At 45.0% G+C, this 25,935-nt stretch overlaps 1 long non-coding RNA gene across 1 annotated transcript; it reads left to right on the plus strand.

Moving 5' to 3' along the window:
• The first annotated feature begins 20,071 nt into the window (after window positions 1–20,071).
• Window positions 20,072–20,952, plus strand: LOC139071715 (uncharacterized). Its single transcript, XR_011521540.1, has 3 exons — window positions 20,072–20,148; window positions 20,230–20,374; window positions 20,866–20,952. It is a non-coding gene; the product is annotated as an uncharacterized lncRNA (long non-coding RNA).
• The last annotated feature ends 4,983 nt before the right edge of the window (window positions 20,953–25,935 follow it).

The following is a 25,935-nucleotide window of genomic DNA, read 5'->3' on the forward strand; positions in this document are numbered from 1 at the left end:
ATTTGTTTACTCGGTGATTGTAATCATCTCATGACTATTTGTTTATAATTTGCTTCTAATTCACAGCATTGTTAGCTTAATGTTAGCCTTTGGCATTCTTTACCTGACAGTAGAGTACCCCCCCCCTCCCCCCCACCAAGCTGGCTGAAAATGAAAAGAAATCAATGCAAACCTTCTTCCAATATGAAAAACATTTGACTGTTTTGTGAGTATTGTACAATTCTTACATATTGTACCTTTAAGAAGAACATAGCATTGGCTCATGATAATTGCTGGAGTTAGAAGAGCACATTTTAATCAAACTGCATTCTGTATGACATTTCTTCACGTTATCAGCATTTCTCTAAAGACATATTCAATAACCTTAAAGAATTTTGTTCCATGGCTCCTAATCTGAGTGAATATTTATATTTACTTCACAGATTAATGTCTTTGGTCTTTAATTTATCGTTAAAAAATGTGTTTGGGAGAAAAAAGAATATAAAAATAGCTTATTCTCTGTCATTTAAATATTTGAACGTACATTGGAGAAGTGAATAGAATTTTTTTTTTGTCTGCAATAAAACGGCTACCTCCACAAATCTCTCTGTCCACATCCATCACAATAAACAGGCACATTACTGCATGGAAGGAGTTTATTCATCTCAAATATACAATGGCAACAAGTTGTGGATGTTTAATACAATTAAAAAGAATTTTGTCTTGTCTGATTCTCAGGCTGAGTGCCAAAAAACAAGTCTTACAGTTTTAGCCTCTGACAATGGCTGCATGGTGATGCAGTGGTTAGCACTGTTGCCTCGCAGCACGAAGGTTGCAGGTTCGAAACTCGGCTGCGGCTTTTCTGCGTGGAGTTGCGTGTTCTCCCCATGCATGCGTGGGTTTCCTCCGGGTACTCCGGTTTCCCCCACAGATCACAACATGCCCTATAGGTTATAAATTGTAAGTCGCTTTGGATAAAAGCATCTGCCAAATAAATAAACATAAACCCTCAAGGGTGGAGCGTTATAAATTCAGCTACAAAGCCCTTTGTCTTTATATATATATATATATATATATATATATATATATATATATATATATATATATATATATACTTTATAACAATTGCTTCTGGTTGTTTTCAATCCCAATGGACACTGAGACGAAAATGAAAGAGAAAGAGGGGAGAGGAAAGGAAGAGTTGGGGTGAATTAACAATACAGCATGTTCAAGAACCAGCTTCTACTGCTGTAATCAAACCTTCACTTAAGAAGCCTTCTCTGGATCCAGATGACCCAATGAATTATAGACCAATATCTAACCTTCCATTTTCATCCAAAGTCCTGGAGAAAATAGTGGCCATCCAAGTATGTGAGCATTTAAACACTAATGCTCTGTTTGAGGAATTTCAGTCTGGTTTTAGAGAGTATCACAGCACTGAAACTGCATTAGTGAGAGTTACAAATGATATTCTCATGGCCTCAGATAAGAATCTTGTGTCTGTTCTAGTCTTGTTAGATCTCAGGGCTGCCTTTGACACAGTTGATCACAATGTTCTTTTAGAAAGACTTGAACATGTTGTAGGGATCAAAGGAACAGCGTTAGGCTGGTTTAAATCCTACCTGTCTGACAGATTTCATTTTGTAAATGTACATGAAAAATCTTCTTCATACTCCAGGGTTATATGTGGAGTACCACAGGGTTCAGGGCTTGGACCAATTCTTTTTACTATATATATGCTCCCAATTGGTAAAATCATTAGACAGCATAGGATAAACTTCCACTGTTATGCTGACGATACTCAGCTATATTTATCCATTAACCATATATAACCATTAATAACCATAACCATATATCTCAGACCTTATAAGTATTCACACCCCGTCCCGTTCACTCAGATCTTCTTCTTCCATCCATCTTGCGGTTCCTTCTGCCCGTCTCGCTACCATGGGGAGCAGAGCTTTCAGCCGCTCTGCTCCTCGACTCTGGAACTCACTTCCCCCAGACATCAGGAACGTCGACAGTTTTACCCTTTTCAAAACAAAACTCAAAACACATATGTTTAAATCTGCCTACAACCTCTGATTTTATTGAACTGTTTCTCTCTTTGTTTTTTCTTCTTTGGGTTTTATTGTTGTTTTATTGTATTTTATTACTTGTTTTGTGTAAAGTGACCTTGGGTGTCCTGAAAGGCGCTTTTAAATAAAATGTATTATTATTATTATTATTATTAACCCTGATGAACCTAATCGGTTGGGTAGATTACAGGCTTGTCTTGAGGACATAAAAAATTGGATGACTCTAAACTTTTTGCTTTTAAATCAAGACAAGACGCAAGTTCTCATCTTTGGACCAGAAATCCAGAAAAGGAAATTGCTTAGTCAATCACCTGACCTGAATGGCATTACATTAATCTCCGAGGACAAAGTAAGGAACCTTGGTGTTATCTTTGACCAGGACATGTCATTCAAATCCCAGGTTAAACAGGTTTGCAGGATTTCCTTTTTCCACCTTCGGAATATTGCTAAGATTAGAAGCATCATTTCCAGGAGTGATGCTGAAAAACTAGTTCATGCATTTATTACATCAAGGGGGCGACGGTGGCACAGGAGTTAAGTGCTCACCCCATAATCGGAAGGTTGCAGGTTCGAGCCCCAGACAGTTGTCGCTGTCGTTGTGTCCTTGGGCAAGACACTTAACCCACGTTGCCTGCTGGTGGTGGTCGGAGGGACCGGTGGCGCCAGTGCTCGGCAGCCTCGCCTCTGTCAGTGCACCCCAGGGCAGCTGTGGCTACATCGTAGCTCATCCCCACCAGTGTGTGAATGTGTGTGTGAATGGGTGAATGACTGATTGTGTTGAAAAGCACCTTGAGGGGTTCCAGGACTCTAGAAGGCGCTACATCAAATACAGACCATTTACCATTTCCATTCAAGACTGGATTACTGTAATTCATTACTCTCAGGAAGTCCACAGAATGTAGTTAAAAGTCTTCAGCTTGTCCAAAATGCTGCAGCTAGAGTTCTGATGAGAATTAAAAAGAGAGATCATATCCCTCCTGTCTTAGCTTCCCTACATTGGCTACCTGTTAAATTCAGAATAGATTTTAAGATCCTTCTTCTCACATATAAAGCTCTGAAAAAGAGCAAGGCACCCCCTACCAGAGTCTAACTCCACTCCCAATTCATGTTTGAAAAATGCAACAAATGCTGTTGCCTCGCAGACCGAGAGGGCGGAGCTGCAAACAAATACACACACACAGGCTCACGACAGCATTGTGACATCATAATGTACCAGTTTACATCATAGCATACCTCTTAGCCAATAGCGGTGGCAGATTTAAATTAAAATACAGTGCAGAGTTTTTACCTGACGACGGCACAACACTGATAGTTTTAGGCAGAACATTAAAATTTTAACTAAGATGCACTGAAGTGCCAAATTATTGATGACACGTGTCTGCAGCGTAAACCTGCAGTCTGACAGCGAAGTGCTCAGTTAGGAACGTATGGAACAATCAGATCACTGATGTATGATGGAGCTTGATTATTAAAGAGCAAGTCACCCCTAAATAAACATTTTTTGCTGATAAACTAAATAAACTCCTTCCATGCAGTAATGTGTGGTGGTTCCCAGAATATCTAAAATTAGGATGGGAGGCAGATCTTTTAGTTATCAGGCTCCTCTCCTGTGGAACCAGCTCCCAGTCTTAGTCCGTGAGGCAGACACATTGTCTACTTTTAAGAATAGGCTTAAAACATTTTTATTTGATAGGGCCTATGGTTAAAATCTGATGTCAGCCTAGATCTGGACAAGTGTGGGAGTAGTGGGAGGTGGAGTGTACAGTCGGTAAAGACGACTCTCCCTAAAGCTTGGTTTATGCTTGACGCATTCACTTTCCGCGCGGTGATGCGGCTCTCGGATGGAACGCGCTTCACAAATCGCAGCGTTTATGGTTCGTGCGGCTCGTCTCTGAGGTGAGCCAATTTTATCCCAAACTGTAGGGGGCAGCATGGAGCTCTACGGCATGCACCCAACACTACACCATAGTAGAAGTAAAAATTACTGTTTACAACATGGCATTCTAGCATTTTTAACAGCGTTCTCGTCTTTTCCGACAGTGCGAGCTATTTCTCTCCAAGAATTATTTACATGTTGATCACGGTTATCTCTGAGAGCTGAATCATACAAATGTCTGTATTTACGAACCTCTGCCATACTAGTTCTTGCCAGTCCGCCATGTTTTTCCACGTCTGTTCGTCCGCGTGGTTAGAAATTTTCCGAGGTGTGCGTTGCGGAAATTCTGGGCCGTATGGAGGGGCGTGGTTGTTAAAATGACGCAACTTTTCCGCGCGGAGCCGTGCAGACCTCGCGGACGCGTCAAGCATAAACCATCCTTTACCCTGCCTGCAACATGCCTCCATCTAAAAAGGCTAGGTTATCCAGAGTTATCTCTGTAGTTATGCTGCTATAGGCTTAGACTGCTGGAGGATACACAGACCACTTTTCACCCTCTTCTACTTTCTTCTGCAATCTGCTCTTTAACTGTATTATTTTCTGCTATTTCAGCTGTTAACTTTAATTTTTCTCTAAGTGTTTTTCTCCCCAGAAGAAGCTACAATGATGTTCTGCTGAGCTGTGGTGGCCTCATGGAGGGGGCCATCATCTAGCACACTGCTGCTAACCACTTACACATTCTCCCTCTCCTTATAATAACATTTTGCTTTCCTTGACGTTGGATGTGCTACTACTAGTTTATCCGTTTAATTATAGATCCACTAGGATAAATACAATAAAGTTTATCTCTCACCAATCTGAATATTTACTAAGCAATCACAGTGTAACCATAGACACATTGCTTTGTGTGTGTGTGTGTGTGTGTGTGTGTGTGTGTGTGTGTGTGTGTGTGTGTGTGTGTGTGTGTGTGTGCGTGCGTGTGCCTGCTCTGTCTTCTCGATCCCTAGTAGGGTTGTCACGGTATGAAAATTTAACCTCACGGTTATTGTGACCAAAATTATCACGGTTTTCGCTATTATCGCGGTATTTTTTAAACTGTGTTGCATATGTTCAGAAAGCATTGATAGTCCTGTTCTACACAAACTGAAATAGTTTTGAAAAGGTTTAACAGTGTTTATTAAACCTAAAATAACACAAAGCCTTAGCAAAAGTGCAACTTTTCACAAGTAAAGGAACACATAGCTTCTTTTTCTGGAACATGTTACAGTAGTCAGTGCAGGTTTAAATGATTCTGTCATGATTCTCTAGGAGACTCTGGAGCGAACACACCCAGACACAGGAGAAAGTTTAACAGTTTTATTGAAAGTTCAGCGGGTTCTCAGAATGGTGGAGGAACTCTGGACGGGTTCGCAGAGGCGGTTCTGAAGGGGAAACAGAAGGTGAGTCGAGGAGCAAGGAGACTGTTCTGATAATAGAATTGAAGGGGGTGAGCTTACTGGTCTGCGCGGCGAGGAGGGTTTGGAGAGGAGGTGAGGTCCAGTGTGGGAGTGTGGCAGGCTGAGATTGAGATTTCGCTGGAGGCTCGAGGGTGGACAGGCAGGTGGAGAAGAGGAGGATCCAACAGGGCATAGATGAAAAGGCTGAAGCACCGCAGCCAGGAGGAGCACGGGGTGAAGCAGACACCACGGTTCAGGGAAGACGCTGGGAGATCCTGGGAACTCAGAAAGTCGGGCCGGCTGCGAGACAAAACATTACTCGTGAGAAAATCACTGGGAAGCGCAAGGAAACACAGAGCTGACCTGATTACCAAGCTGTGTGGCTTAATCATCTGGCATCTTCTTTCCTCCTCCGGTCAGCTTTAAGTGCTCCACCTTAATTGCCTCTGATCGATGGCACCTGGTGCGGCCTGCCTGTCACACCTGAGGAGAAGAGGTGAGGAACACACACACACACACACACACACACACACACACACACACACACACAGAACCTCACAGTACCCCCCCCCCCCCTCAACGGACGCCACCCGGCGGCCGACCCCGAGAGGTCGAGGCAACAGACCGCTCAAAATCACGGATGAGGGACTGATCCAGGATAGCAGAACGAGGAACCCAGGAGCGTTCCTCAGGACCATAACCCAGCCAGTCGACCAAGTATTGGCGACCACGTCCCCGAGGGTGGACGTCCAGGATCCGGGATACAGAGAAGGCGGGACGGCCATCAACAATCCGGGCGGGCGGAGGGGGATCGGCAGGAGGGAACAGGGGGCTCGAGGTTACTGGTCTGATCTGGGAAACATGAAAAACTGGGTGAACACGAAGGTGGCTAGGGAGTCTCAGACGGACAGCTGAAGGACTGATGATAGCAACAATAGGGAAAGGGCCCAGAAACCAGGGAGACAATTTCCTGGGAGCGCCCTTGAGCGGGAAATGCTGGGATGACAGCCAGACCTCCTGACCAACGGAGTATGCGGGGGCTGAAATGCGACGCCGGTCAGTATACCTCTTGTTTTGGGCCGAGGTTCACTGCAGGGCGGACCGAGTATGGTTCCAAACTCGTTTGCAGGCCATCATGTGAGAACGGACTGAGGGAGTGATGGAATCGGGGAAGGCGCCAGGAAGGAGAGGTGGTTGATACCCGAGTGAGGCCTCAAATGGAGACAGACCAGAGGCGGCAGAGACGTGAGTATTGTGAGAGTACTCAACCCAAGGAAGGTGGAGGCTCCATGATGCAGGATTATCGGCACAGAGGCAACGGAGGGTGTCCTCGACTTCCTGGTTGAGCCTCTCACATTGGCCGTTCGTCTGGGGATGAAAGCCAGAAGACAAACAGGGTTGAGCCCCAATGGAGCGACAGAAGTCCTTCCACACTTTGGCAATGAATTGGGGTCCACGGTCTGAAAGGATCTCAGATGGGATGCCATGTAGTCGGACCACGTGGAGAAACAAAAGTCGAGCGGTAGCAGCAGCTGAGGGTAGTTTGGACAGCGGGACCAGGTGACATGCCTTAGAAAAACGATCCACTATAGTGAGGACGACTGACTTGCCTTTGGAGATGGGGAGACCTGTTACAAAATCCAGCGCGATGTGGGACCATGGTCGGGCTGGAACTGGAAGAGGCTGCAGGAGCCCAGCAGGTGGACGGTGAGAGTTCTTACTGCGAATGCAAGTAGTGCAGGCAGTAACATAGCTCATGACATCCTTATTCAGGCCAGGCCACCAGAAGTAACGGCGAACAAAGGCTATGGTACGACTCACCCCTGGGTGGCAGGAGAACCTGGAGCAGTGCGACCACCGGATGACCTGGGACCAGACACTTGTGAGGACATAGAGTCAGTTAGGGGGACCCCCACCCGGGTCGGGTTCAGTCTCCTGGGCCTTGTGGATCTGCCTCTCAATGTCCCAGGTGAGGCTGCCCACCAAACATGTGGCCGGTAAGATGGGTTCTGGGGCTTCAGAGGGATCGTCGGGTGAAAACTGGCGTGAAAGAGCATCTGGCTTGACATTTCGGGTGCCTGGCCTGTAAGTTATAACAAAATTAAAACGGGAGAAGAACAGTGACCAACGAAACTGTCTGGGATTTAGACGCTTGGCCGATTGTAGATATGACAAATTTTTGTGGTCAGTCCAAACGATTACTGGTAACTCGGTACCTTCGAGCCAATGTCTCCACTCCTCAAAGGAAAGCTTGATAGCCAGAAGCTCTCGATCCCCTATGTCATACCGGCCTTCAGTGGGGGTGAAACGCTTGGAGTAGAAGGCACAGGGATGGAGCTTCTGATCAGCAGATGATCGTTGAGACAAGACTGCCCCCACTCCAGGGTTGGAGGCATCCACTTCCAGAATGAACTGGGCCTTGCTGTCAGGTGTAACCAGAATGGGAGCATCAACAAATTTCTGCTTAAGGGACAGAAAAGCCTGGTCTGCGTCTTTGGTCCAACGGAAAATCTGCTTAGTGGAGGTGAGAGCAGTTAATGGGGCTGCCAGAATGCTGAAATTGCGAATGAACCGCCTATAAAAATTAGAAAAACCCAAAAATCGCTGCAGTTGTTTTCTCAACTCTGGCATGGGCCAATCCTTGACTGCCTTGATCTTTTCCGGATCTGTCTTCACCTGCCCACCCCCGAGGACGTAACCAAGGAAAGTGATGGAACGTGTGTGAAACTCACATTTCTCAGCTTTCACAAAGAGGTTGTTTTCCAGGAGGCGTTGTAGGACTCAGCGGACGTGGACCTGGTGGTCTGAGAATGATTTGGAGAAGATTAGAATGTCGTCCAGATAGACAAAAACAAAGACATTCAAAAAATCCCGGAGTACATCATTTATCATTTTTTGGAATATTGCTGGGGCGTTGCAAAGGCCCAAGGGCATGACCAGGTACTCAAAATGTCCAATGTGTGTTTTAAACGCTGTTTTCCACTCATCCCCTTCCTTGATCCGGACCAAATGGTAAGCGTTCCTGAGATCCAGCTTGGTAAAAAATAGAGCTTCCTGGACAGGCTCGAAAGCAGAAGCAATTAAAGGGAGGGAGTACCTGTTCTTTATGGTGATGTTGTTCAGGGCACGATAGTCAATGCAGGGCCTCAGGGTTCCATCTTTTTTCCCCACGAAGAAAAAGCCTGCTCCCATGGGGGAAGTGGAGTGTCGGATGATGCCTGCTTTTAATGAATCGTTAATGTATTCCTCCATAGTCTCACGTTCTTGTTTTGAGAGGCTAAACAGACGACCGGAGGGAAGAGGGGCCCCTGGGAGAAGGTCTATGGAACAGTCATAGGGTCGATGAGGCGGAAGAGAGAGGGCACACTCCTTACTAAAAACCCTGTGAAGATCATGGTATTCTGTGGGGACGTTAGTGAGATCAGTGGGCTCAGAATGTTCTGGGACGGAGGAAACCTGACTGGGAACAGCAGAATGGAGGCATTCGCGAATGCAGGTAGGGCTCCAAGATTCCACACGGGCCTGGGACCAATTGATGGAGGGGTTGTGCTGGGACAACCAGGGGTAACCTAAAATTACAGGTGAATCATTGACTGGAAAAACTAAAAATGTAATTTTTTCACAGTGGTTACCAGAAACCACTAGGTTAACTGTTTCAGTCTGATGGGTGATGGTAGTAAGAGAACAACCATCTAATGCAGAAACCTGCACCGGATGATCGAGCTCTAGGATGGGAATGCAATGTTGTTGAACAAAACCAGCACTGATTAAATTTTGCTCTGAACCAGAATCTATGAGGGCGCTAGTTTGGACCTGAAGACAATTAATTTGGATGGTGGCGGAAAGCGTGAGGCGAAGATTTCTTTTGTTGAGGTCACCCGTCAGTACCCCCACTTTTACTGACGAGTGAACCCTTTGGGGCGGAGCTGGCAGGCTGCAATAAAATGATCGGGGGAACCGCAATATAGGCAACAACGAGCTTCCATACGGCGCTGCCTCTCCGCCGGAGAAAGCCGAGCACGGCCGATCTGCATGGGCTCAGGGGAAGGCAAATTTGGCTGTGCGCTGGAGACAGGGGGCGGAGCCGAAAACCCGAGAGGAGACGGCGGTGCAGTTAGTTCAACCCGGCACGGAGCAGGGAATCTGGGACCCGGATCTCTAAGTTTTGCTCGCTCTCTAAGACGGTTGTCGATCCTTATAGGGAGATTGATTAAATCATCCAAGGAGTCGGGCTCGTCTCCACTGGCCAACTCGTCTTTCAGATTCTCATTAAGCGCATGTTGAAACACCCCTTTCAGCGCGGGACCGTTCCAACCTGATTCCGCAGCCAAAATGCGGAAATCGACTGTCATCTCAGCTACTGATCTACTACCCTGTCTTAGATTCCATAATCTCTTGGTGGCTTGTTCCTCACTAATCTTTGGGCAGAAAGTCTGCTTAAATTGTTCGAGAAAATGGTCGAATGAGTGATCTGAAAGACTGTCGGAGCCAAGGGTAGCCTGGGCCCAAAGCAGAGCCTTGTCATTAAGGAGGGAGATGACATATAAAATTTTACTCTCATCTGTCTGAAAAGAGTGGGGACTGCGGTCAAAAGCTAAGTAACATTGCAATAGAAAGCCTTTTGCCTTACCTAACTCGCCAGAGAACGGATTAGGAGTCGGAGAAACCGCATCACGGAAACCGGACGATGCTGAAGGATCACGGCGGACCGGGACTGGTGCCGAAGGTTGTGGATCAGATGAGGGGAGCCTAGAACTCAGATCATGAAAGAGTTTAGTGAGATGATTCATTCCTTGGAGTAACGTATCCTGTTGCTGAGACATGTTCTGGAGTGCCGTTTCGTGTCGGCCCAACAGGATGCCTTGTTCGGACAGAGCAGTGCGCAGGTGTGCCGCAGAGTCTGAGTGGCCAGATGATTCTGTCATGATTCTCTAGGAGACTATGGAGCGAACACACCCGGACACAGGAGAAAGTTTAACAGTTTTATTGAAAGTTCAGCGGGTTCTCAGAATGGTGGAGGAACTCTGGACGGGTTCGCAGAGGCGGTTCTGAAGGGGAAACAGAAGGTGAGTCGAGGAGCAAGGAGACTGTTCTGATAATAGAATTGAAGGGGGTGAGCTTACTGGTCTGCGCAGCGAGGAGGGTTTGGAGAGGAGGTGAGGTCCAGTGTGGGAGTGTGGCAGGCTGAGATTGAGATTTCGCTGGAGGCTCGAGGGTGGACAGGCCGGTGGAGAAGAGGAGGATCCAACAGGGCATAGATGAAAAGGCTGAAGCACCGCAGCCAGGAGGAGCACGGGGTGAAGCAGACACCACGGTTCAGGGAAGACGCTGGGAGATCCTGGGAACCCAGAAAGTCGGGCCGGCTGCGAGACAAAACATTACTCGTGAGAAAATCACTGGGAAGTGCAAGGAAACACAGAGCTGACCTGATTACCAAGCTGTGTGGCTTAATCATCTGGCATCTGCTTTCCTCCTCCGGTCAGCTTTAAGTGCTCCACCTTAATTGCCTCTGATCGATGGCACCTGGTGCGGCCTGCCTGTCACACCTGAGGAGAAGAGGTGAGGAACCACACACACACACACACACACAACCTCACAGATACAAATCCAAACATTCAAAACATAAACAATATGTAAACAAATCAAAGAAACTCCACTTGTTTTCTCATATACTTGTTTTCTTCATTATCAAAATGAAAATCTAAAACTCCAGTCCACACTTGACTTGAGCACTGTACAAGTCAACCTTAAAAAATATGTATTTAAAATAAATAGCCACTTTAAACAAATTACTAAAATAACTACTACACTATGTAATCAAATCCAAATGTTCAAGTATAAATGGCATTGAATAAGTAAACAAATCAATGACAAGGAACTAATTGTATATTTCTCTTCATCATCAACAAATAAGATGCTTCATCCAGCAACAGGGTGTCCGTGACACGGTTTAAATGCTGGCAGAGGACGCTGCGGCTGCAGTCTATAGTGACTCGTTGCATTCTCCCTCAACCAAAAGTCCTCACGTCATGCATTTAAGCTAAAATGCTAATGTTAACTTACCTTGCACTGGCTGTAGAGACGTGGGTGATGGTCACGCAGATGTGCCATTAGATTTGAAGTGTTGCTGCCTTTTGCAGACACTTGTTTCCTGCACGTTCTGCAAACGGGATAGCCGTCTTCTATTAACTGTCCCTCAGCATTTTTCGGAAATCTAAAATATACCCATACTTCCGATTTAGTCTTCTTTGAGGGCTGATTGATGTCCTGGGCGCTGCCGTCTCCTCCTTCGGCCGTTATTTCAGCTTCAAAGTTTTGGTTGCAAACTAAAAAGTGCGTGTGCACGGGAACTTCAGCAGAAGCGACGGTGGCTGATAAGGGTCACCGCGCCTAAACCGCGGCCACGGTAAACCCACCGAGATAATTTAGTTTTTTTTTTAAACTGGACGGTTATTTTTATTGTCAACTTTTTTACCGAGGTTTACCGCTATACCCAGTAGCGGTTTTAGGCATGGGCAGACAGGGCAGTTGCCCGGGGCGGCGTTTTTTCATGACACAAAAGGGGCGCACAAGCGCTGAGTAAAAAAAACAAAACAAAGGAAATCTGCGCCACACCGAGGTTTTCTATTATCTGTCATATGACAGTGTCTGGATTGGAAACAGCAAGTTGGCGCCCCCTGCAGCTGCAGGCGCTCCGTGCACCGTGTGTGTATGAAGAAGAGGAAGGGGAGGGGTGCGGCGGGGGAATTCACCTCTGGGTGGGTCCAAATGAAATGAGCGGGTAGGGGCTGAATCAACTGTATCAACATGGCTAAAGTCGATCACATCTTGATGTTCTTCCACATTTCATTCATAATATCATAAACACAGGCCTATCATTCTTTCAGGTGTTTCTGAATTGTGTGAAATGGCCGAATAAAAAAAGGAAAAACAAAACGATTTTGTGGTCACCCCCCCATCAAGGTCAAATTGTTTAGTCCTGACTAAAGGAAACTTACCGAGTCAGGAGTCAAACAGAAGAGATGAACATAAAAAGGCTAAAACCACCAGGTGCCCGATTCAGGAATAAAAAAGAAAAAAAGAGGAGAAAGATAAAGGTATGTAGCTCTCATGATGAATGTTTTCAATTTTTTGAACCAGTTAACTGGGATTTTAACGGTTAAATTCGGTCAACTAGTTGCTAACAGAGCTAATAGGGCTGAAATATTGAAACGAATATTCAAATGGTTCGAATAAATTCCTTGAATCGTTTTTTACTGATTCAAACTAGGATTTGTTAAATGCTCGCTGCAGCCTGTGGCCTGCCTGAACAACAACAAACACATGTTGATCATGTTCACATAATAATAAATAAAACAACTGTACAAGCAGAAGAAAACTCCCCAGTCACCACTAACTATCCTGGTTATTTATTGCAGATGGCTGCACTGATTATTTTTTACCTGGTTTGTTCTGTAAAAGTTGGCATTTTTGGTAGTCTACAGTTTTTTTATGTCAGTTTAAATTACAATTTCAGAGGCAGTTGTAAAATATTATTGATCATGAGATCTATTGGAGATCTACCCCGACTTTTGGACTGCTCTGCCAGTCACTGTGGCTCAAGCTGAGAGGAGTTTTTCAAAACTTGATCAAGTCATACCTGAGGTCAACTATGTTTCAGGGGCGGCTCACTAACCTGGCTCTGATTAGTATCAATCACTCAGTAGGGGAGCAGATTTCATATGATGACATTATTGATGACTTTGCATCAAGGTTAGGTTTTAATTTTAGTTTGTGTTTTCTGTTCTAAGTGCAGTGCTGTAGTGATTATCTTTAGTTTGTTATGTGTGAAATTGTTTTGCTATTTAGAATATTTATTATATATTATGTGCATATATTCTTAATATTTAGTTAGTTTAGTTGTTTTTGTATATTTGATTCTATATATTTTGATACAGTATATAATGTATAGTGCTTTACATTCTGACAACTTCATAGTACTTAATGTAAATATGTGCAACTTAGAAAAATGAATGTTCAATAGTCGTTCTAATAAAACATGCCTGTTTGTAGAAAACGTGTGTGTTCGTGCAGGTGGGGTGGTGTGGTGGTGGTGGTGGGGGCGGTTGGGGGGGCGCTCAAAGGGGGCCTCGCCCGGGGAGTAATTCCATGTAGAACCGCCACTGCCAAGCACTAACGCTGGTTTGAATTTTTACAAACATTTGTGTTAATGTGCAGGTTTTAAAATAAATAATAATAAACACAATGTTGTTGTCAATAGCTTATCAGACATCCTGAAGTTCCTACAAGAAAGAGTTGACAACACTAAAACCTTAAACATTAATGTGACAAGGGACGACCTTTACCAGAGAGGTCTGAAACAGCGGGCCAGACAGAAGCAGGCTTTCCCCAAAAACCAGCTAAGTGTTTCCTTTATTGGAGAACAAGGCATGGATGAAGGAGCACTACGCCGAGAGTTCCTAACCGGTATGTATTCCTTGCTAATGTCAACATACCAACTTTGAATATAGTTGAAAATGGCAAACTCATTTATTTTCCAATAGAAATGATGCGAGGCCTTGAGTTGAACTTATTTGAAGGAGTTTCATGCAAAGGCAAAAACCTCAAATATAGTATCTCTTACTACTGTCATGCTGGGCTGCAGCTTTTTGACCCACGACATGCAGAATCATGCACGGAGACAAAGGTAAGTAAAAAAGGTTTATTATAATCTATGAAGGAGATGATGGTCTGAGATCCGATGGTTCCGGTGGGGTTCTAGAACAGAGACTGGAGTGAGTATATGCAGGTTTGACCGTGAAAGAAATGAGTTTGTAGCTTACAGTTTCCTGGTTGTTGGTAAGGCTGAGAGGGGTGGGCAAGTCACGGCTGGCTGAGCTGGTAGAGCGAGAGTCAGGTGAGGCTGGGAGCTGAGTACCAGAGTTGGAGGTGTCCGAGTTGGCAGGTGGGGATTGGAGAGCAGGCGGTCAGGGGTGAGCGACGGGACTGGCAGACAGGGTTGGAATCCGGTGAGTTTTCTTGCAGCTGATGGAGGCTTGGTTGGTGGAGGAGAAGTTTCCTGAGGAGGTCGGAGGAGAACAGGACAGATAATCTCAGGAAGGCGAGATACAAAAAATAAGTTTTCAGACATGAGCTAGGTGCTGGCAAAGTTCTACCCAATGCTGAGTATCATCCGGTACTGATGAGTTGTCCCAACGCTCCTTAAATCCCCTGACCACTGATGAACAGATAGGTAGCAGCTGCTCTCCAGCTGCTCTCCAGACACACCCACCTGCACACAGAAGACTCAGCACAACACAGTTAGATTCAGCAAAAACCATGACAGTACCCCCCTCCATCAAGGGCCGCCACCCGGCGGCGAAGAGGAGGAGGAGGCGGAGGCGGAGGAGGCACGAGAAGCGTCAAACTTCCGGATAAGGGATGGGTCGTCAATCCAAGAACCGGGGATCCATTGACGGTGCTCCGGGCCATAACCCACCCAATCAACCAAGAACTGGCGACCTCGGCCACGGGGTCTGGCATCCAGCAGGCGACGAACCCGGTAACCCATACTACCATCAGCAAGACGGACAGGCGGCGGAGGATCAGAGGCAGAAGCGGGACACAGGGAACTGGATGACACAGGCTTGATGAGAGAGACATGGAAGACTGGATGGATCTTGAGCAAGGGAGGCAAAGAGAGACGAACAGACCAGGGACTGATGACCTCACATATGGTATAAGGACCTATGAACCGGGGGGAGAGTTTCTTGCTGGTGTCTTTGAGCTTGATGTCCTTGGTCGAAAGCCACACTTGTTGTCCACAAGCATAAGGAGGAGCCGGACGACGATGGCGGTCCGCCAGTCGCCGATTCCGTTCGGCTGTGCGGTGCAAAGCGGCACGAGTCTGGGTCCAGGTTCTTCTTGCTCGTCGAATGAACTGTGGCACGGTGGTTGTTGTAGGGAGATCAGACGGGAAGAGTGGAGGTTGATAGCCTAAAGAAGATTCGAATGGGGATTGACCAGTAGCAGAGGAAACATGGGTGTTGTGAGCGTACTCAATCCAGGGAAGATGGGTGCTCCAGCTAGTTGGATTTGAGGAGCACACACAACGAAGCATGGCCTCCAACTCCTGGTTGAGTCGCTCACATTGGCCGTTGGTTTGGGGGTGATATCCGGAACTCAGGGAGACGCTGGCTCCTAGAGAGGTAGCAAATTCCTTCCAGACCCTGGAGAGGAATTGGGGACCACGATCTGAAAGGATTTCTGTTGGGATGCCATGTAGGCGGAAAACGTGTTTTATGAGAAGTTCGGCGGTGACGGCGGAGGAAGGAAGAGACTTTAAGGGGACGAAATGACAGGCCTTAGAAAACCTATCGATGATGGATAGAATAACTGAAAAACCCTTAGAGGGAGGTAGACCGGTGACAAAATCCAGGGCTATGTGGGACCAAGGGCGAGAAGGAATTGGCAGAGGTTTAAGTAATCCAGAGGGAGGTTGGTTAGTACCTTTATTGCGGGCACATACCTGACAGGCGCTGATGTATTCCTTTATGTCTCTGTACATGGAGGACCACCAGAAGGACCGACGAACCAGAGCAAGGGTACGGCCAACTCCGGGATGTATTGAGAATCTGGCTGTATGTGCCCAGTGGATGACTGACCCTCGGACCTGTTGTGGAACATAGAGCTTTCGGGGAGGACCGTTACCTGGGTCCGGGTCAGTTCGTTGCGCCTCTATTACCTTTTGTGAGATATCCCAGGTGATTGATGCCAGAACACAGGATGGAGGAAGTATGGTAGCGGGTTCCTGGTCTTTGTCTGTGGAGTACTGATGGGACAGGGCATCTGGTTTCACATTTTTGGTTCCGGGTCTGAAAGAGATAGTGGAGTTGAACCGAGTGAAAAACAGAGACCAACGGGACTGTCTGGGGTTAAGTCTTTTGGCTTCCTTCAGATAAGCGAGGTTCTTGTGATCTGTCCAGATTATGATGGGGTACTCAGCTCCCTCCAGCCAATGGCGCCATTCCTCCAGTGCGAGTTTCACTGCCAGCAACTCCCGGTCACCCACATCATAATTCTGTTCTGCAGGCGAGAGTTTCTTGGAAAAAAAAGCACAGGGGTGAAGCAAGTTATCGGAAGGAGACCTCTGGGAGAGAACAGCCCCCACCCCGGAGTCTGAAGCGTCCACTTCAACTGTGAATTGAAGAGTGGGATCGGGACGAGACAGGATAGGAGCTTGTGAAAAACGAGTCTTTAACTCCAGAAAAGCGGTGTCTGCCTCAGGGGTCCATCCAAACTTCTCTTAGTGGATGTTAATTTGGTGAGAGGTGATGCTATTTTGCTGTAGTTGCGGATGAACCTTCTGTAAAAATTAGCGAACCCTAGGGACCGTTGTAACTGTTTACGGGTGGTGGGAGTGGGCCAATCACGAACTGCTTGGATCTTCTCGGGATCTGTCTTCAACCGCCCGCTCTCCAAGACGAATCCAAGAAACTTCACGGATGAGGCGTGGAATTCGCATTTCTCGGCTTTAACAAAGAGGCGGTTTTCCAAAAGACGTTGCAGTACAGCTCGGACGTAATGGTGGTGTTCTGAGAGGTTGCTGGAGAATATCAGGATATCGTCGAGGTAAACTGTAACGAACTTATCAATGAAATCGTGGAGAACCGAGTTGACTAGTGACTGGAAAACAGCAGGGGCGTTGGTGAGGCCAAAGGGCATTACCAGATATTCATAGTGGCCCAAGGGTGTCTTGAATGCCGTCTTCCACTCGTCACCCTCTCGGATACGGACAAGGTGGTAAGCATTACGGAGATCTAGTTTTGTGAAAATGGTGGCTTTCTGGACAGGATCAAAAGTGGAGGATAACAGAGGCAGAGGATACTTGTTTTTTATTGTAATTTGGTTAAGCCCTCTATAATCGATACAGGGGCGTAGAGAGCCGTCTTCTTTTGCAACAAAGAAAAAGCCTGCTCCAAGAGGAGATGTAGATGGGCGAATAATACCGTCAGCTAGAGATTCTGAAATGTAAGTGGCCATGCATTCCCGTTCGGGCTTGGACAAACTGTATAATCTACTGGAGGGTAATGAAGCGCCCTGCAGGAGATCAATACAGCAGTCGTACGGGCGATGAGGTGGCAGAGAGGAGGCCCGGTCTTTACAGAACACAGCTTGTAAATCATGATATTCAGATGGAACCAGAGACAGATCGGGGGGAGTAGGTGTACTGGAAACTGGAGCTGAGATAGAGAGGTTAGCAGATAGGAGGCAGTGAGATAAGCAATATGGGCTCCAGGATGAAATCTGATTGGTTTTCCAGTCAATGTGAGGATTGTGAGTGACTAACCAGTCATGACCCAAAACAACCGGAGTCTGGGGCGAAGGGAACACGAAAAAGGTTATGGTTTCATGATGGTTACCGGAGATTAACAACTTACTGGCGCTGTCTGGTGGGTGATGGTGGTCAGCGAATTACCGTCCACTGATGATGCCCTGATGGGGGTGGTAAGTGGTGTCGTAGGAATGTTGAGTCGGTCCACGATTGTTTGGTCCAGAAGGTTTCTCTCACAACCTGAATACACCAAGGCCTTAGCAGGAAAGCAGTCCTGATTAAATGAGACAGAGCAGTTTAGTTCACAACGGGAAGACTTGTTATCCATATTACCACCCACCAATACTCCCGGAATTATTGGCGGGCTCTCCCTTTTGGGCGAACAGGGCAACTAGACAGGAAATGGCCAGGCTTTCCACAATACAAGCAAAGTCGGGAGGAGAGTCTGTGTAATCTTTCCTCTGGAGTTAGGCTGGCCCGGCCAACCTGCATGGGCTCGTCCTGAGGGACCGAAACATTGATGGGTCTTGGTGGTGAAGCGGATTGGACAAATTGGTTTTGCAACACTGGCTGATAACACGGCTGGACAGGTCTTGGGCGGCTTCGTTGCCTCTTCTCTGCGGGCAGCCAAACTGATCAGGTCCTCCAATGTTTCTGGTTCTGGACAAAAAGCTAATTGGTCTTGCAAACTAGTATTGAGGGCTTGGGAGAAGGCTCCTTTAAGGGAGTCTGGATCCATTTTGGAGGTGGTAGCGAGGGTTCTAAAGTCTATGGCAAAATCTAGTACCGTTTGTTTACCTTGTTTCATATTCCATAATGTCTTTGATATCTCGGCGGGTGTTTCAGTATTGTCAAAAGTGTTCCTAAATTCAGTGAGAAAATCGTGCAATGTGCCTTTAAGAAAATCAGGATCACGACTACGTGCCTCTGCCCATTGTAGGGCGCGACCGCGGAGCAGACCTACGATGTAGGAAATCTTTATTTGGTCATTGTTGTATGTTTCAGGGTATGTTCCGAAAGTTAGATCACATTGCAGGAGGAAACCTCGAACTTGACCGAATTCACCCCGTTAAGTGTCTGATGGAGAAGACTCCGGGATCCGGAAATGCAAACGGGGTGCTTGGACGGTTTGAACCGGAAGCGCTTGAGCAGCTGACGGAGGAGCAGAAGGAATAGACGCTGTTAGTTTGTCATTGAACTGCCGGATTACGGATTCTAATTGAAACAGGTGTTGGTTTGTTTTGGACTGGTGCTCGAGAAGGGACTGGATGGAATTTTCGTGTTTGGATAAAGTCGAGGCGAGAGCCGGCGGGAGAGATTCTGCGAGTGGGTCGGAATTTTGACCGGATGATTCTGTCATGCTGGGCTGCAGCTTTTTGACCCACGACATGCAGAATCATGCACGGAGACAAAGGTAAGTAAAAAAGGTTTATTATAATGTATGAAGGAGATGATGGTCTGAGATCCGATGGTTCCGGTGGGGTTCTAGAACAGAGACTGGAGTGAGTATATGCAGGTTTGACCGTGAAAGAAATGAGTTTGTAGCTTACAGTTTCCTGGTTGTTGGTAAGGCTGAGAGGGGTGGGCAAGTCACGGCTGGCTGAGCTGGTAGAGCGAGAGTCAGGTGAGGCTGGGAGCTGAGTACCAGAGTTGGAGGTGTCCGAGTTGGCAGGTGGGGATTGGAGAGCAGGCGGTCAGGGGTGAGCGACGGGACTGGCAGACAGGGTTGGAATCCGGTGAGTTTTCTTGCAGCTGATGGAGGCTTGGTTGGTGGAGGAGAAGTTTCCTGAGGAGGTCGGAGGAGAACAGGACAGATAATCTCAGGAAGGCGAGATACAAAAAATAAGTTTTCAGACATGAGCTAGGTGCTGGCAAAGTTCTACCCAATGCTGAGTATCATCCGGTACTGATGAGTTGTCCCAACGCTCCTTAAATCCCCTGACCACTGATGAACAGATAGGTAGCAGCCGCTCTCCAGCTGCTCTCCAGACACACCCACCTGCACACAGAAGACTCAGCACAACACAGTTAGATTCAGCAAAAACCATGACAACTACCAGGAAAACAGCTACAGGTATGTACCGTATGATGCTGCTCTGCAGTTTAAGAGCAATACAGTGTAACTTGGCTTGTTTTGTGTTCAGGATCTGTGGAGAGATCATTGCCACCAGCTTGGTTCAAGGAGGACCAGCACCGAATTTCTTTTCTACTTGGTCCTACCATTTCTTGCGTCCTGGACAAATAACAAATGAAGATGTGCCAGAGGTGACTGATACGGCAATCCAGAACCTGATTCAGGAGGTAAATTAAACAGAATAATTTATTTTCTGTAAATTGTACTAACAAGTGTTTCTGACTGAAGGTGGAACGTGCCGAAGAAGATGCACTGACGGACCTTTCTGATGCCATTTTAGCATGTGGCTACACCGGTCCAATTCACAGCGATTGCAAAAAGGCCATCAATGAGTAGGCTATGTTAATGTAGCATTAAACAAGTCATGCAATTTAAAAAAAGAGTTATTACAAGTTCATTATTCTTTTTACTAGGGCCATCAGTTTGCATTCAGCGATGAGGCTCATACCGACGCTAAGTCAGCTTAGAGAAGGACCGGCCATTTAGGGTTTGGATGAGCTGTTGCCACAACACCACCAGGCACTTCAGCCCCTCTTTCTTCCTGGGAACCTTAAACAGGTAAGTACAAATTCTTTAGGCCTCTGCAAAAAAATATGTCCATTACAAAAACGTATAGGAAATGCAGAGAAGCTGAAGCTGTTTTTGTTCCATCAACAGTTCTAATCGATTCTTATAAAAATACTAAGAATCAAATCGATTCACAAGTACAAGAATCTGTTTGTTTAACATTGTTTGCCGCAATTTTTTACAGCTTTTTTTTACAGACAGCAATTTTAAGTTTTCTTTAAGGAAGCTATCAGATGTATTTTTATTCTAATATCATGGCAATGAAGTTTTACATATTTTTTTGTGGTATACATCTTCATTTTCTTATATTAATGTAGCTCTGCAGGATAAACCAAAGTAAAATTTGTATAACTGAAAAAATGTCCTGTATTTATTTGAGTTCTTAAGTAATCATAAGAATAGTCCATTACCTACTTGATAGCTGCAGCCCTAACAGTTTTTATCTTTTTAATTCACAGTATTTTTAAAAACATCTTTTGTAGGTGGATGCAGACTTCGTTGTGGAGGCACTGGCTCCTCAGTACAGTGACAATGGATCAGTGACACAAAGGAAGTGGACATGATCAACTTTTTGCAGGACCTCTTGCAAAACCTGGAAGAAGGAGGTAGCCACAGAACCGTGCAGGATTATTCCACTTTTACTGCTCATAATGCTGAGCTCTTTTTAAAATTTATGTTCAGCGCCTTGGGCTCCTGTAAAGGCAGTGGAAGGTGTTACATAAATAAAAATTGATTGATTGAGAACATTTTGAAGTGTCAGAGAGACCATTGTGTTTCACCCAATCCCCCATCAAAGAAAAAAAAAACAATTAAAAAAAATAAATGATATATTTCTGTTTTGAAACTGATTTAGCCATTACACCTTAATTAGACAATAAAGTAACTGGCTAATTACAGAGAGGTAATCAGTACCTCAATCATGTCAGTGGCACACTGATATTTTTTTTTCACCCTTCAGAAACAGATGACCAAGATGGGAGGCCATCAGATGGCTGTGGAGCAAAGCAGTTGTCAGTGCAAGGATTGTTTCAGTGGGTTTCAGGCCAGGCACATGTGCCACTAACAGACACAGAAAGAGACTTTTATTCAATTCAAATTCAATTCAAAAATACTTTATTAATCCCAGAGGGAAATTGATTGATGTAGTAGCTCAGAATAATAATAATAATCAAGTCATCAAAGAGTTGTTGTATATTACAATGGCTGTTGGCAGGAAGGATCTCCAGTAGCGGTCAGTGTTGCAGCGAAACTGAAGAAGCCTCTGACTGAAGACACTCTTCCGTTGTCGGACAGTCTTGTGAAGAGAATGCTCAGGGTTGTCCATCATGTTCTTGACTCTCTGGAGGATCCTTCCTTTACAAGATAACTGTAAATTTTGATATCGACGGTACCACCCGGTATGGACCACACACTTTGTGCTTTCCTACTGTTAATGCATGTGCTGTTACCGTACCTACACGACACGTTACTACATACACTGACTTTGAAAGTCAGCTTACTCAGGCAGTCTGTGATGGATTTGATTTTAGCAGACATTAAGTGAAAACAAGATGGCCACTGCTCTGGGTTCAGGTTACTGTTTAATGGTTCAAATTTAACTTTGAATCCAAAAAGACCAATTGTTTTGTTAAATAATGTAATGTTTTGGGGCTAGAAAGCGACATTGTTACATGAATCCATAAAGTTAGGCCTATTGCCATTTCAAATGTGATGTATTTCTTTTGTAACATTAAAAAAAGCACTGGAACTGATCTCTTGATTTTTTTATTTCAAGTACACATTAATCTGACAAAGCAGCATTAACATATTCTCTGCACAATAGATAAAGTTCCTTGGTGTTTGAACGCTCCCAATTTTGTGCCAGTAGCAACTGCAGTTCAGCATGCTGCTCTTCAGTGAGGGGACTGTCGAACTCCGGGACCACAGCAGCACCGTCCACATCTGGGCTGTACTCTGCTGCAACATCCCAGTCGATGTCTGGCTCTTGGAAATCCTGACATTACAACAAGAGAACAATGATAATGTTTCTATATTGAGCTGCAATTTGTCAACAAATAAGCAAAATTTCCAAAATTTTAATAGAAAAAAAAGTATCACATTTATTTTGTGTATACTGGGTTGTGCAGGATTACTATATGCCAGAATTAGATTAAAAAAACTTACAAATAGCAGGGACAAGAATAACAAAAATTCAAAATGGTTTTGATTTAGAGCTTTTACTATTTTGCAGGGGTGTAATTGTGATTTACTTACATCGCCGTAATTAAGTACACTTAGCAATTTAAATTTTTTAACCTTTAGTAGGTTTTAGGGCTGGTTGATGAATAAAAGCATATTAATTTTAAAAAATCTTATCGATCGATAGATAATTATTTCAAAATTTTTAAACCGTAGAAGAGAATATATATTGAAGTGCATCCCTGGCCATTTTATGCTATTTCTTTAAGCGACAGTCTGTAGTTTTCTGCCACTAGGGGGCAGTACGTACCTAAATCATAACAAACAGCTACATTTTTGTGTTCTGTGAGGAGCCTACCAATGAATAGCCGTAAAGTCCACAAAAAAAAAAAAAAGCCCTGGGAGTGTTGTAGCGCAATTTTTTAACGGGCTTTAACCATGTCAGATCGTTCAACCTACAAGCACATCGGACTCCCTTTCATCAGTCAGCAGTAGAGAAATGCCATATTTCACATTCAGTATTTTTTAAAGTGGCGTTCAGTATGTTCATAGAGCTCATTTAACTTCATGTTTGTGTTTCAATCTTTATTGAACAAATTTTTTAAACTTCCTGTAGAAAGCAAGGAGATCCTGACATAACGTTTTTTTATTTTATATAACTTTATTAACAAACAAAGCTTACAGGCAGATGTAACTGCTGGTTGTTGGAACTGTGCGCTGCACAAAAACAGGCATAGTTGCTCCAATGACTGGCCTCAAATTGGGTTTTGGAGTTAGAAACCTACTCAATATGGCGGTGAAGCAGTTACTCTCCAGCAGCCAATGATGTCTATGGTACGGCTTATGTAGAAAGAAACATGCTGTCTAAGGCTACGTTCACACTGCAGGTCTTTAAAATCCATTCAGATTTTTTGAGTAAATTTAATTTTTTGTGTGGTTGTTCACATTATAACTGAAATACAACAGCAAACACTCTCCTGCGTTAACGTTAAAAGTGATCCGCACGAACAGAAGAGAACAATAACTCACACACTAGGAGCTCTGTGGAGTCTGAACTGAGAGGTGGAGCTGTGATCCCAAGAGCTTCACTGACAGACTTCATCCACAATTCCAGGATCACACCTGTCAAGTCTCCTGTTTTGAGCTGGAAACTATTTTCAAAACTAAACTATTTTACTCCTTCTTCCCACAGTCGTCCCATATTAGTATTTTCCCTCACTTAAGCCGCTTTCACATCTGGGTCGGCATGGACGCGTTCGGAACCAAATGTTTTGTTCACATATGGCTCACATGTGTGTATTTCGTTCTGAGGAGACTTCTTTTTTCAGAATACTTCCCTCGGAGGTCCGGCTGGTGCCGAGCACACACTATGGACTGATTGGCAGCTGAAACTCACACCTACCGCCTCCGATTGGAGAGTTGGATCAAACACCGGGGGGTTTCCGCATGTGCGATTACTTTTCATCCTGTTTCTGTTTAGCCCACATGAAGCACTGAGCTGCTGTCTCCCGCTCCGCAGCAGCAGAGGACAGCAGTGTGTGTGTGTAGCAGCGGTTATAAGGACACGTCTGCAGCGGAGGACACTACAGCGCTGAAGCAGGAAGGATTAGCGGAGAGCAGATTATTAGAGAAGCGCAGTGTGTGCTGGTGCAGCGGTTTGATGAGGAATTATTGTTTAGCATAGGCGGACACCGCAGACTTCTTCCGCGCGTCTTTACCGCCGCCCATATGCTCGGGGACTTCCACATTCCTGAGAAGCCCTGGGAATCACATGTGAACAAGAAACCACCCGTTCTATTCCGAACTCACGCGGCTGAGCCCTGACCATAGCAAAACATCAAAAACTACAACCAGAAAACTTTTAGCGCTGAACTCACCATCAAAATTAAATGTTAGCCCTAACGTTTCCTGATGAGACCATTACAACATGTTTCAGGTCATTTGGCCACTCCGGCTCTCTGTAGTGGTTTCCCAATTACACGAGGGAGGGAGGGGTAAACAGAACTGCGTTGGTAACCACGGTGAATAGGCTCTATGAAACATGAACGAATATCCCCAAATAATTAAAAACCATGAAGCCAAATGCAAAGTTTAGGGCAGAACATTGACCCAGAGGTTTTCTGATTGAGCAGATTTGTGAGAATACATGAAATGACCGCTTAGAGACGGAGCAAGCTAGCTAGTTGCTAGCTTATGTGGCTTGACTAGTTATTTCTATACAAAGTCTTCTTGTTTTAAATTATATTGATAATTTTAAAATAACTATATATTTCCCAGCCCTAGTTGTAGCCTATACTACACTGCTTACATTATTTCAGAATTCAGAATTTAATTTCACTATGTAAAAAAATAAATACAGTCAGCTGTAGAAAGCCTCTTTCTAAGATGAATAATAAAGCATCATTGGAATAATTTAATTTCTAACCACTGAATAGACCAATACAGATGTCAAATATTTACATTTCTACACTAATCTTGACATTTCTTGATGAACTGTAGACCGAGGGATAGTCTGTTGAGGTGTTGTCGCTGGTGTTGTGCGCTGTGGCACAGTTGGTGTTTGTTGCGGGCCCTCTGCTTGTAGATGAGCAGTCAGTAAATCCATAAGGTTTCTCGTAGCTTCTTGGATGGAACCAGTCTAAAGAAATAAAAGAAAAAACTGAAAAAGTTGTATTTGGTTATACAGCAAATGAGAAACACCTACAAATTGAAAAAATGTGTAATTGGCTTGCACATTTATTTAAATGTATCAAGTCCAAGGCCTACAAAGCACTTTACACAACATCCACACCCTTTTCACATGCTTATGGTGGTGATAAGCCAGATAGTAGCTACAGCTGCCCTGGGGCACACTGACAGAGGCGGGCCTGCTGAACACTGGCACCACCGGCCCATCCAACCACCAACAGCAGGCAAAGTTGGTTAAGTGTCTTGCCCAAGGACACAACAGCAGCACTCTCTGGTTGGAGCCGGGATGCAACCTGCTGTTTATCTGGCCCTGACCCACGCCTGTTCCCTGACCATGCACCATCCTGCTTCCCTGGATTACCATGATAATTTCAGGACTAAACTTTTAATAAAGCTTGTACACATTTTCTTATTTTCTGGTGTCATTACAGGTCCTCCACCTCAGCCATTACATTCATCTTCCTCTACATCTTCTGTGGTTTAACATGCAACAGTGAATTGTGCTACATCATGGTACCACAGACTGTAATACAAAATTTTGCGCATTTCACAGAAAACAAATGTTAGTTTGCTTACACCAGAAATACAACCTTACTCATTGCTGACATTTAAAAACAGAAACTGTTTTTGTTTTGTTACTGCTTATGTAACCCCAGACTCGGTATTAGCAAGTTGGAAACATTATG

Source organism: Nothobranchius furzeri, chromosome 9, assembly GCF_043380555.1.
Source record: "Nothobranchius furzeri strain GRZ-AD chromosome 9, NfurGRZ-RIMD1, whole genome shotgun sequence".
In the NCBI taxonomy this organism is placed as follows: domain Eukaryota; kingdom Metazoa; phylum Chordata; class Actinopteri; order Cyprinodontiformes; family Nothobranchiidae; genus Nothobranchius; species Nothobranchius furzeri.